The 13,573-nt window shown below is 45.1% G+C and overlaps 1 protein-coding gene across 3 annotated transcripts in view; it reads left to right on the top strand.

The window, feature by feature from the left end:
- The window catches only part of CCDC92 (coiled-coil domain containing 92), a 98,021-nt gene that overhangs the window by 27,036 nt on the left and 57,412 nt on the right, over nt 1-13,573 (top strand). For all 3 annotated transcript variants that reach the window (XM_072880506.1, XM_072880504.1, XM_072880505.1), the window contains one exon: nt 7,176-7,239. The gene's annotated coding sequence lies outside the window, so the exon portion shown is untranslated. The remainder of the gene's footprint in view (nt 1-7,175; nt 7,240-13,573) is intronic.

Here is a 13,573-nt window from a genome sequence, read left to right as displayed (position 1 = left end):
TACATCACCTGGCAAATTTATGCTGGACCTTCTCATCCAGTCCAGGGATAGAAACAGGAAGATTTGTATGATCTCCCTGGCCAATCACAAGCATTTAATTGGAAAGGTTCAAAATTCCATCTAAAATCACAGTGTGAAAGGTTTTTAAAAATGCTAGGAAGTTATTTTCAGAGTTGACCTGGATTTGCACAGAACTAGTAATGCAAAAGCAAAAAACAGCTGGAGGTGTAAGTGGGAAGAGAACAGAAAAGGCTTCTCAAGGGGATTTTTTTTCCTGAAAACAGGAGGGGAATGAGATATTGTTGCTTCAAATATCTGATGAACAAAGAAGGAAAGCATGAACCTGGGAGCTGGCAAGACAGCCAGGTCAAGTGTCTGCCAGCATTAGTATGATCCAAACTGCTGGGCCTACTGCAGAAAAGGATTTTGCCACTGGTTATCCTGGGACCAGGCTGTGGCGTGTGAACTCTCATGTGTCAAAACATGACTGAACTGCTTTTCTCTGTTGGACACCCATGTCTTTGCTCTCAATGCAAATTTGTTCTTAACATGGTTCCACCGGAGCTTTATTCTTTGACAAGGGTATTTTAAATGTCCTAGGTAAGGTTCTTCATGCAGAGAAAGGAAATTTGAGATGTGTAGTTCTTCTATTTCACCTTATATTTGTCACAGAAGATATTAGAAAGCTGGTAGTTTGGCAGCAGGAGTCTGATCAAACCTGAACTCATAGGAAAATCTGTAGCTTCAGTAAGATTGTTTATGGAGGATTCATGATCAGAATATATAAGGCTACTTCATAGCTAGCCCTCGATTGTAATTCAGATACACAGAGAAGTTGCAAGGAAAACTTAAGTGCCACTTCCTTGAAAGGCCTTTTTCCTTTCTGCCTCAGAAGAGGCATGCAACATCTTACCCTGGGCTTACAAACTATTGGGTTACACAAATGCTTGCACTGGATGTGTTAGGAGATGATGTCGGCTTTTTTTTTTTCCCTATCATAACAAAATGGCAGTATGTGGCATATGGCATCCTGGCATGGCATCCATGGCATCCTGGCCAATGGCATCCTGGCTTGTATCAAAAACAGCGTGGCCAGCAGGACTAGGGAAGTGATCGTGCCCCTGTACTTGGCACTGGTGAGGCCGCACCTCAAATCCTGTGTTCAGTTTTGGGCCCCTCGCTACAAGGGAGACATTGAGGGGCTGGAGCGTGTCCAGAGAAGGGCAACGAAGCTGGGGAAGGGTCTGGAGCACAAGGCTGATGGGGAGCGGCTGAGGGAGCTGGGGTTGCTCAGCCTGGAGAAAAGGAGGCTGAGGGGAGACCTTATCGCTCTCTACAACTGCCTGACAGGAGGGTGTAGAGAGGTGGGGTCGGTCTCTTCTCCCAGGTAACAGGTGATAGGACAAGAGGAAATGGCCTCCAGTTGCGCCAGGGGAGGTTTAGACTGGATATTAGGAAATTTTACTTCACTGAAAGGGTTGTCCAGCACTGGAACAGGCTGCCCAGGGAAGTGGTTGAGTCGCCATCCCTGGAGGTACTTAAAAGCCGTTTGGATGAGGTGCTTAGGGACATGGTGTAGTGGTGGGCTTGGCTGTGTTAGGTTTACGGTTGGACTTGATGATCTTAAAGGTCTTTTCCAACCTATACGATTCTGTGATTCTGTGAAATGCATGTTCACAGTGGCATCCTTTCCATAAAGTGAAATAGTTCTTGGAAAACTGTTACATTTCTAGTTGTGCCAGAGATTCTGTTGTCTGCTGCTGTATCGCTGTATATCTTAACAGTGTCATTCTCTCAGAAGTAGCATTGTATTGCTGGTCTCTAAAACTCCAAGAAAACCTACTCTGCAGCCAGCCCTAAGGGGTACAGAAATCCATCAGGATTTCAATCCAGGGCGTACCTGGGAAGTGTGAGAATGATGCAGCGTTCCTTGTGCTTGGCTTGTTCCTTGTAGCAGCTATATTGGACTCTGGAAAAAATAGCATCCATCATTACTGCCAGCTTTCCACTACTCTTCTCATGTGCCCCTCTCCACTGCTGTCTGCATTTATAGCCCCAAAATGCAGCCAGGGCCAGAATTGTTCCAGAAGTACAATGTGTTCATGTATTGCTTTGGATGGGAGATGGTAGAATGATGCCACAATTTTCCCAAGTATTGAGAGCTTTCCAGCAAGTTCTGGCTGGTTGCTGTGGCGAGGTCAAAGCATTGGCAGAGACAAACTCAAAGATGTCTTGTGCCATTTCTCAATGAGTGTGGTTGGTTGGTTGTCTTCAAAGTGTCAGCACTTCCTGCAGAATGGAAACAACAAGGTTTTGTCTAGGAAACATCCAAATTTGGCTTTTGTGAAACCTTTTGAAGTCTTCCAGCTGAAAAACAGAAAGCTCCCCAGGCTTGAGTATGTGTATTTGGTTGTGAAGTTGGTACTTCACAACTGCTGAGGGCTAAAAAGTACAAGAAAGTCCTGGGATCTGTGCTAGGAGGGTGCAATAGATGATGATGAACAGTAGATGAACATGCAGGAGCATGTTGCTTTGAGCCCTCCCCTACTGTCCTCCAAAAGAAGCTTAATGGCAAATTTGTCTTCCAAGCCACAAATGAGAAAATGCACTGCTTCATGTTTCCTGTACTTTATAGTAACTTTACTGTAGTTGGTCAGGTTAATTCATCTTGGCCCTGGCATTTTTTTAATGCTCCCTGGTATATATTCTTCTCAGATGAAAAACCACCTGTTTTTCCAATCCACTGCTATGTCTATGTTTTAAGAGAGGGGAACATTGTATGAAGTCCTGCTCCTGTTCTGAACTGCCTCCCTGTATCGGGATGCCAGTTTTGCCGTGTCCCAACCAGCTCACGTCTTTTATAGGTGCAGAAACTACAAGAAAGTCCCTGAAGTGGCAATTTGGTGAGAGCTCTTCTACCTTTAGGGTTGCATTAGAAGGCATTTGTACACTGCTTTTGTCAGCAGTATAGTCATCTCTACCGAAAGCTGAGCAAGGGAAAATCCCAGGCCAGCTGGGCTGAAGGAACTTTTTGTATCTGCAAGGCTAAACAGGAGGGAGGGAAGCACTGGATGAACTGGAACTGAGGTTGTGCTTTAAAGACTTCCGCACATAATAAAAGCTTTCAGGTTTACTTGGGGGGCAGGACACTGCACCACTAGATTTGCTCCAAGTACATTCTGGCTTGGTCCTTTTGAAGGACAGCAAGAGCAAGTTACTTTCGGTCTCTCTCAAAGCATCTCTAGGACACGTGGGGCTCTTTAACTCCATGCAAGCAGCTTTTTTGAAGTTTGCTGCTTAACAGTCTGTGCATGTGACAAGGCAATTACATTGGCCCATGGCACTACTGGGTTCCTAGGCCATCTTATGAGCCACAGGAACGAAAAGCTATGTGCCACACAGGTCACTGGAGTCCAGTTGGTTGTGTCAGCTACCTATCTCAAATAACAGCAGGAACAGATGACATTCCAGTGGAAACTTCTTTACAAGGAAATACTTCAGATTCCAGATGTTCAGGATTTCTCTGCATATTTGTAAAGTTAAAATGTTCCTTTAGGACTTGGTCAGCATAATTATCAGTACTATGGTTTTGCTCTTAAACTGTATTTGAATTTTTGTGAATGCTGTGTGATTTGTGTGCTAGTTGGTCACTCTCTACACTAGAGCTCAGAAGCCCTTGCCAGTGACAGGAGACAATGAACTTGCAACAAGACAATCTCACAATACATTGGTAGAGGTTTAAGTGATTTGTGTACTACTATTAACCAAGTGACAGAGCCAATATTTCTTTTCCCTCTGCCCTCCATCTGAATCATGGCTTATACCAGTGAAAAACTTGACTGTTTTGTCCTTGAGCTGGCTGGGAAAAAGGGTTTGTGTGTATGCTTGCTAATTGGGAAAAGGTGTTTTATGTGGCTCCCTGCACTCACTGTCCTTATTACATGGATTATCCCTTTCTAGATTTGAAAGCATCCTCTGAGCAATGAGTCATAACACACACAAGACATCCCTGGGGAGTCAGATGCAGACAGCCTTATCCAGAGCATCAGCTGTGCCTTTCTTCTCTTTCCACAGACGGAGCAAAGGCCCAAGGGGGCATCCTGCCTCCCTGCAAGGAAGGAGCTTTGCCTTCTATCAGCTACCTAAAGACATGTCTGGTTTTCCATCTATTCTGATGAGAAGATCTCATTTCTTTCTGCAGACCCTGCCCATTTCTGCCTTAAAACAATCACTGGTACTCCACTGCATGGCCTAAAGCTTTACTGTCCATTTCAGGAGATACTGCTCTGTCTCCTTTGCCTGTCTAAGGTACCGACATCCAACTTCTACATCTGGTTGCTTTCGTAGGTGCTGTGAATCTGGCCTGGTGGTCTTTCAAGTAGTGCAGAGTCTGAGGGGATGGGGAAATCTGAGCAGCATCAGAACTCTGATATCTTTTCTCTTCATTTAGCACATTTGCCAGTGTACAGCAGCCGGACGTGATTTCTCCCTGCACACAGACCCAGAGCATTAGCACAAATATGTTAGTAAATCTCATTCCTTGCATAGCGTTTCAAAAGTGTCCTTAATGCTATGGGAAATTGGCCTTGCGTGTGTCCAGAAGGGGATGGTTCAGGCTTGATCACCCATTCAACCCTTAGCTTGCTCATTTGTGCTGGCTTCTGCATGCACTGATGGGCTATTTATTGAACATATATAAAATTATACACATTCCTTTTCCAGATTAAGTAAAGGTGGCCCATCCACCTAGGTAAAGACCGGTTAAGCTGCCCAGTTCCCACTCCCCCAGGGCCCTTCTCTTGGGCTGGGGGGGCAGTAGGATCAGGAGAAAATAGTTCCTTTGGCAGGGGGGAACTGGAGAGCAAAATTAACAGCCCACAACCCCCTGACCAGCAGTACTGTATTCAGGAAGACTTGTCTCTCCACAGGGGCTGGCCTGCTCTCTTTATCCACCCTCTGACATGATCCTATATCCAGGCACTCAAGAAGAAGAAAAAAGAAACAAAACTGAAAGCTGCTATTTTTAAACTCTGCCTTTGGCTCTCTTTGCCGCACTCTGCTTTCCTCCCTGTGATTCAAACAGTGTTCTTTTGAGAACTAGGCACCAGGGCCCTGCGGTTTCCTGGTACTTGGAACATAAAATCTCCTAATTCTTCTCTCACAGCAAGCTTCAGAGGCTGGGGAGTGACTGATATTTTCTATCGCTTCATTAATAGTCACGGCACAGTAGTTTCCTAATCTGTTTTTGCACCGCTTTTTATTTTTAATAATTCGTCTTCCAAATTTTCTCAGCCCTCCATGTCACACAAAGCAAATGCTGTTTGCTCCCCTCCTGCCTTTTAACCGGTGGGTTGAGACCTTCAGGAGCTGGTGAGGCAGAGCTGTCTGAGAGCTGGGAAGCTGGGAGACCTGCCTCAAGGAGCTTTCCCATGTTTGTTTTAACAAGCTTGGCAAATATACTGGGGATGTGTCCCAGAGTGATCTATTGCTGGGATAAATTGGGAGTAACTACTGCAAGGGAAAGTCTCCTCCTATTGCTCTGCCGGCTGATACTGGCACCCATGGTTGTTAGTGTTGCAATGCTGTCTGCAGTGCAGAGATAAAAGATAAACCACGCCCCAGAGAATCTGCAATCTGGGCAGGCAAAGGGGAAGAGAAGCGAAGGCAGAAGGTACTTGAGTCTCAGACACCAGTACAGCAGGCATCGATGACTGGTAGAGACCACCTCTACCTACCTCCTGTACGGTGCTGCCCTAGCCCAGCCCCACCGCTAAATTAGGGATGCTGACTGTGCGTGGAGTTCGTGGGTGGGTCTGGAAGATGCCCTAGATCCTGAGGGAAGAGTGTGGCATTAAAGTCTAGTTCACTTCTCTGCGAGGAAGGTCTGTTGAGAGAACTGATGATGGCCATGCTCAGAGCTACTCAGCAATTTGGAGCACATAACTCTCTGCACCACTGCTTCAGGCCCTGCTGTTTGTTCCTTTTGGTTCACATGGTCTTTAAGCAGCCTTTTCCACTCTCGCATGTAAAATGAATTTGTCTCAGCTGGTAACCCACAATGGTAATTCCCCTGCAGGCTGAGGGCTGTGTCTTACTTGCGTATGTACCAAGTAGATAGCACTCAATATGCGTATGTGTGCATTTCATACAGATAAATAGTGTATCACAACAAGTGCAGCCCTCTCAGTGGGGAGGGTATGTGGGGCTGTGGGTTGGTGGTCTGCAATAGCCCAACTAAACTGAAACCTAAATGCTGGGGCCTTCTTGAGAAAGGAGAACTTCACCCTTTTTCCTGAGAGCCTCTGCTCACTGCTATCGCTGTGCACAGTGAGAAAGCTTGTGCCACAGTCCTTCTTCCCAGCTTCGTGTCCACCCTTGGCTCTCCCCTTCTCCAAATCAGACCTGCTTTGGAGTCCTCTGTGACTAAGACAACCTGCCTCTCCCATGGAGGGCAACAGGATTAATCTACTTGGCAACCAGCATGGACAATCTGTAGTGTTTCAACTGTTTCTCTGTGCCCCTTACACCTCCACCTATCAATTCTAGTCTGGGGAATTACAACTTTAAAAGCTGGATATTAGACCTATTTCTGGTGGTAAATGAGGTGCTCAGGGCACAGGAATGAAGCAAATCCCTGGCAGAGAAACAGAGCCAGGGAAGTCCTGGGATGTCTCCTGCTGATCATGCCCTTCCCCACCACATCTTCGGAGATAAAGCTATCTCAGATAAAGGCAGGAAACACAGTGGGACCCATTTGCCAAGAGGCTTGGGCATCAGCACATGAGATGGGGGGGAAAACAGGGACAAGGGCTAGCTTTTGTGAGCCAACTCCTCGCTACCAGTGTTCAAGCAACGTCTCCTCATTGCCTTGTAAACACCTGGAACCTTTACCTGTAAATGAGTTGGCTTTCCCAGGTTAAACAACTTGCTGTGCAGCTGGGACTCTCTGGCATGTCTGCAATAATCCTGAACTCGCTGCAAATTGCTTTTTCATTCAACCCAACTTGGAAAAAGGCAGACAGGCTGTAGTCTAAACACCCCAAGAGTCTATATTTGCTTTGTTCCCTATGTGTTCCAGCACACTCTGCTCCCCTGTGATTTAAAACAATGTGTCTTTGTGCTTATCTTCTGGGTTTGGCAAGGCAGTTTTTACCTCTTAGATTTTGTCTCAACAGGAGAAATTGCTGTCTAACTGATCCTTTGTAGATTTCTGACCAAAACCATCCAGTGCAACATATGGTAAGTCATTCAATGTTTTATAAACTCAGACCCTCAACTGTAGCTATTTATGGGTGGAAACTGGCATATCAATAGTTTCTTTTGGTTACAAGGGTAATTCTGGCTTATGTTATTATGACATCTCAGTTTGTGTTTCTCTAGCCCTTCCTCAGAGTATAATGCCTTCGACTTTACATTTGTTGTTTCTGGTGCCTGCCACAGCAGCTTAGCACTGTGGTGTGTCAGCAAGGGAAGAATCTCAGCCACACTCCCCTTGCTCCAAAAAACACAGGCCCTTATTACTTATGTTAAAGAAGGTTTGTGCCCTGATGTTACACGTGGCAACAGTGTGTGAGGACATGCCTTTGGATGATCCTATCTGTTACTGCACTGATGTATCCATTCTTAGTCATGTCATCCTCTGGAGGGAAAAAAAAGGTGAGACAGTAGATAAATTAGTATGACGTGTGGGATGGCTTTGTTTAAGTTCTCTTGACTCTAGCCATCAGCAGTTGACTAATGCCTGCAGCGGAGAATAGTTGGGACTTTTTGCAACCTCAGCAAGTGTGAGGGATACACTGTACAGTGGTGGAGAGAAACTGTGCTGACAACCTCCCTGCTTGTGTAGAAAGCAGGACTGGTTTTGCTACACCAGCATATTTCTATCACTGCAGTTATGCAGCTTTCAGCCTGTGATGTTGCTCTGTGCTAGGTTGTTGTGCCACCACTTAGGGCACTCGTGTGCCCTAATTCCAGCACGGGTTTAGGAGGTAAAACTTCTCATAGTTGTTCGGATTGTGTGAATTTCCTCTGTGTATCTACTTCTGGTATCTCAGAAATGGTTGTCATGCATTGCAGGGGTCGCCTGCAAACTAGGCTGACTCTCTGAAAGGTGAAATGGTACCTGTGCTTAGGAGACTGGCCCACCTTCTTCCCTGAGGAAGTGCTTCCAGGCCGCTTTTGGGAGAGGGTTTCTGGGTTTGCACTTGCATTGACAAAGGAGGTCCCCAGCCTGTTGGACTCGTCATCCAGCACCTCCTGCTAGCACTGACTACACCATGCATGCTATGCAAATGTTTTTTATTACTTCCAGACACGAGCTGCTCTTGAGTTTCCTTTGTGGTTAATGCAGCCCATCTGTAGTTTAAAAAAAGCAATGCTCATCTCTCTTGCTTTTGGTATTTCAGGTAGTGCTATACTCAGGTGACCGTTGTAAATGTGTTGCTTTCACTTTGCACCTGATTTTTCCAAAGTCTGGAGCTTTAGAGTCTCTTAGTTGTTCCAAGATGTGCCTACTTTCTCAAGGATCTTTATTTTGGGTGCAGGGAGAAAGACTGAATATAAGAAGTTCAAGGGGAATCAGTAAGATATAGACTGTTCTGCTTTACAAGTAGCAGTGTGGCTTGGAGCTCTCCTGACTTCAAGGGCCACCTGCTGCAAGGAGACACAAGGAACTCTGGACCAGGTAAACTGAGGAGGGCTCACTTCCAAGGAGGCCTGATATGTTATGCCGCACTAAAATGTATCCAAATGTCAGTCCAACAGCCATCTCTCCAAATTCTTCCTTGCCGTGGCCAAGAATGTATCTAGAGGGAGATGTTCAAATGCAGCTCTTCTGCCTGATAGTTTTCCTTGTTTCAACACAGCCCCTTGCAGGAATAACTCTAAGGAATGGATTGCTCTTCACCCCAGGCTTTCTTACACAGTGAGGAGCTATAAGGAAGTAATATAGTTCCTTACGCTACCATTACACCTTGCAATGGGCTGGAGAACTCGGAGCAAGCCCAGCAGCCCAGAGGAGGAGTGCAAGGACAAAAGCAAGAAAGATGGACCCTTGCTCCTAGTCTAGCTTTCAAACTTTGCTTCCAGCGTAGCATTCTGTCAAGTATGATGGCAAAAGTCACATGGCTTAAAGTGTGCAGCCCAAACCCAAGAATTATCTTCAGTAAATCTGCCAGTAAAAAAAAAGAATCTGCCCAGTCTTCTTTTTTTTTTTAAGGGTCAGAATATGCCAGAACAGCATTTAGACTTGTATATTGACACACTAACATCAAACATGAGCTGTCTCTTAAAAGCAGAATATGGAATTATCAGAGACAAAACAAGACTCGGACATTGGCAAGGAAGCACTCTCCATGCCTGACTGAGCTAACATTTACTAATTGCAACCAGAGAGCTTACTCTGTGTAAGAGTTTAAAAACTTTACCTTTTTTCCAAATCATAGTGGTTTGCCCCTGTGAAAGCTATTTCCCTCATTGTTCATTCTTCAGAATAATTACCAACTAGCAGTATTTAAAATTTCTCTTCACTTCCTCTTTTTTCTTTCTTTCTTTTTTGATGTGTGTCACCATTTCAGCTCTGTAGCCATCCTGCTCTTGGGTTAACCAAGCAGAGATGGTCAGAACTCTGCAATGCTCAGAGCTGGGCCAGGGAAAGGTGGTTACCCTGGCATGGAGTTGCCTTTAACCCGTGGCCTTCATTTTTTCTGTTGGTCTCTGGGCTTTGACTCCCACAGCCAAGGAAATGTGTACTGGAGTCCAGATTTAGTGTTTTGCACTTGGGACAAAACCCTCCCCTCTAACTTTCACATTCCTGCATTTCTGAGTTCTGCCTAGTAGCAGAATTAGAATGAGCAAAATACCACAGGAAAGATGATGCTGAAAGAAGTATTTATTAACTGTCTTACCAGATGCAGAATGGTAGAAAGCATATCCAGCCCAGATATATCTAGCCAAATTTAACTGAAGGTCATGAATCTGCAGAGGTCCAGCACAGCTTTTCTGACTACATGCCCAATAGACATGCCCATGCTCTTGCTTGAGCGTATCTTATCTCTAATGTAGACGTTGCCTTACTGAACTTAGCATTTTTCCCTTCCAACCACCCCAGCTGAAATTCAGCAAGGTGCTAAGAAGCTAAGAGTTTGTGTTTTCAAAGAGGGTTAATAGTTTTAAAAGTTTCAATTTGGCAAAGTCTGAATCTTGAGAGACCAAACTTTTCAGCAAGTACCTTCCACTTGAAAGTTTAGTGTCTCTTGCGGTGTCTGGGGATGGTTCTGCCAAGTCACTGGTCACTTTGCAACATGCAGCAGTGAGGTCTTTAGTGCAAAGTCAGGGTCTCCTGGAAGTGTGTGGCAGGGATGGGCAGTTTCCAAGAACAGGGATGGGCAGTTTCTCAGGCCTTGATTTCAAAAGGTAGCAAAAACAACATGACCAGTTTAAGAATGTCACATCCCACTGGTCTGTGTGCGCGCTTATCTTTAACAATGGACTTTCAAAGGATCTTGGATAAGAACCAAAAGGAGAGCTTTGAGAATTCACTCATACAGAATAATTGTACTTAACCTATGCTGTCAGTTCACACCATATCATCTTAAAGAATAATAAATAAGCAGTCTACATTCTTACAGTAACCTTTCGCTATCCAGTACCAGGAGGTGAGGGGACATGTGCCTTCCCAGACATCAGGTATGCCTTGGTGGTGGTGGGAGTGTTTAGTTTTGTTTTTAAACTTGACAGTAGCAGTGAGGAGATGAAGTTAAAATGCAATCATTCTGACTCAAATGGTAAGGCCTAGGAAAACAGATGTGGGGTGTGTGCCATGAGCCAAGATCAACTTTACAAAACTCAAAAAATTAGTTCTACAAAAATGGAGGGGGAAAAAGAAATTATAGTCAGTGTTGTGATGGGTGGGAGCAAGGAAATAGCTCAGAAAAGTTAAACAACAACCGAATCTGCAGCAAAAAATGTTGACTTTCTGGTGCTGTTATTTTGTCATAGGTAGGAAATTTTTTCAATAGTATCTGAAGGGTATTAGTTACTATCTTCCTCTGACATAAAATGGAGGGGACAGAGGCTTTTATTTCTCTGAACTGCTTCTGCACTCATCTCCAGAGCAAAATTGCCCTCCTGTTTAAAATTCTGAGCATATAGACCTAATCTTTGTTTCCCCTTTCCCTGGGACTTTTTGTTGTTGTAGCAACTTTTTTTATTTTTCTGTCAAGAAAACACAAATAAAATGTTTCATTTCAGTCAATATTGGCAAAGTATAGCACTTTGGGACCATTGAGCTAACCCCAAATATTGCGAACCCATTCAGCACTAGATTGTATTTACCTGTTTTGCTTCTGGCCTAGCTTCTGCATCCAGGTTGTTTTTCTTATGGTGCTTCTCTGCATCATGTGTGTCACTGTACTGGGGGCACCTCATCAAAAATCAGGGCTAGTCAAGGAGCTAAGCGTTCTTTCCCCAAAGTGGCTATTGATTTTGAGGCATTTAAGCACACACACCAAACGCTCACCATCTTCTTAAAATGGACCAGCTCAGACCATTTTGAGCCCCTTGATGACTGGTCTCATCATAGTCAATCTTTCTGCTGACTTCAGAAGAGTGATCTGGAATACAGTTTTCATGACAGCTATTCAAAGGACCCAATATTCTCTATCCTATGCCTCTGCCATCTCTGAGAGTCAGAACAAGTTCAACTAGGCCAGCATAACTGTAATAAACTCTCTTAAGCAGGTATTGATTTCTACCTTCCAGACTGCCAGAAGTCATGGTGGGATAAGTGAAAGAAGCTTCTCATGTTCAGTATACCCCACGACCTGTCTCTTTCAGCTTTTCTGAATGTCTTAGCTGTGCCCTGACAGAGAGGGACACCTGTTTCTATCCCCTGTTCTCACCATAGACCTCTTGGGTGCATGGAGACCTGGTTGAAAACACAACCTGTGTCAGTTATTTCCTGCATGCTGCACTGTATTTTGAAGGCTTTGCTCTTTGGCTGTGGATCAGCAGTGTCCCTGTGCCACAGGTCTCTTCTCCTCAGCACAGAAAAGGTTGCTAGCTCCATCCTCTGCTCTGGCTTCTCTTTTAAGTTTCCTCCTGTGAGTGCTCTGTAGGAGTGCATCAGCTTCAAGGCCTAGCCGGCGAGTCTGTCCATATCCAAGCAAGCACTGGTTCTTCTGGCACTTTTCTGTTAGCATCAGCATGTCTCTGGCTGTGTTACCAGAACCACCTCCCACAGGAAATTATCCCTCGCCGGACATCTCCTTCCTTGGATTAGCCAGGTCTGTTGTTTTGAAAACCCCATGCTACAACACAGTCCTGTTCCAGAGGACTCTTTCAACTGTTGCTGAACAATATCCAGAAACATCATACAGTCCCTCGCAGAAGAAAATGCAAGTTCTCTGTAAAAGTGACCCATGGCAAATTCAGCTTCTGCATTAGAAGTCCTTCTGTATTTTGCATCCAGACCCTTGGCTGTCATTGTTGACACTGTGAAAGAAAGCCTCCACTGCTGTTCATGGGGAGAAGCCCCCAGTCTGAGCACATTTTCCTGGAATCTACGCAGGGCTTACAAATATTATTCTGTTTATTTCTCTAACACCTCTGAAAGCTCAGAGCAGTTTTTCAAGGCTTCCCACAAGCTAAACCAAGCCAAAGGTTCCCTGGCCAACAATCATCAATAATATTGAGCTGCTACTTAAGCTCTGCTGTCCTTAGATGAATTGACAGCTCTTTCCTTCCAGGGGAAGATAACATCTTTGCTCTAGAAAGATGAGGTGCCTGTCGCCTGGTCTCCCCTGCCTTTTTTGAAGCTTTTCAGAGAAGCAATGGAAGGTGTTGATGTATTGCCCTGAGTCATTAATAGAGCATGTGCTTTGGAGCTGCTTCCCCCCCCTGCCCCACATCGATTGTATATTGTTCCTTTCAATCTTCTTGTATTTAGATGTCATCATCCTATAAACATTGTGTTTGCTGGGGTGCAGAACTAGAGATAAAGCTTTTTTTGGGGGGAGCCAAAACTAGAATTTAGATCCAACTTGATCTTTTCAGCTGATCACTAGCTCTAAGAGCAGCAGAAAGTGGCTTTTGGTGTTTTGGTTCATGGGAGGGGGGAGGGGGGTTGGAGGGGAGGTTGTTGGGGGGTTTTCTGTTGTTGTTTTAAAAAAAAAAAAGGTACCAGCAAAACTGAAACAAAACCCTGTCAGGGGAAGTGTACCTCTGAGTCTGGATCTGGCATTCTCTCCTTGTGGACATTGGTGACTTTCTGAGAAGGGCTTGGCTGCAGCTGGCGTGTTACCTTTGTGCATAGACTCCCAAGGACCACTGAGGTCTGAGCTTGTTCCAATTTCCTCGCAAGATGGAGATGCTATAAGAACCTTATTTACCTGTCACCTGAGGAAAGGCAGGTCCTGCCTCCCTCTGTCTTCTCACTGGCACCAACTCTGCTCAGCCAGACCGGTGCTTCTAGGGTTGTCACAGGAGCAAGTACCACCATGGTAGAACTTGGCCTTACAGCTCTGAGGAGGGACTTTCTGAGAGGCCATGGAGACAAAGCACTTCCCAGCCTCAG

The sequence above is a fragment of the Ciconia boyciana genome, chromosome 15 (assembly GCF_034638445.1).
Source record: "Ciconia boyciana chromosome 15, ASM3463844v1, whole genome shotgun sequence".
Lineage (NCBI taxonomy): Eukaryota > Metazoa > Chordata > Aves > Ciconiiformes > Ciconiidae > Ciconia > Ciconia boyciana.
The sequence above is the reverse complement of the archived record's forward strand: the minus strand, read 5'-3'. Positions and strand labels throughout refer to the sequence as shown.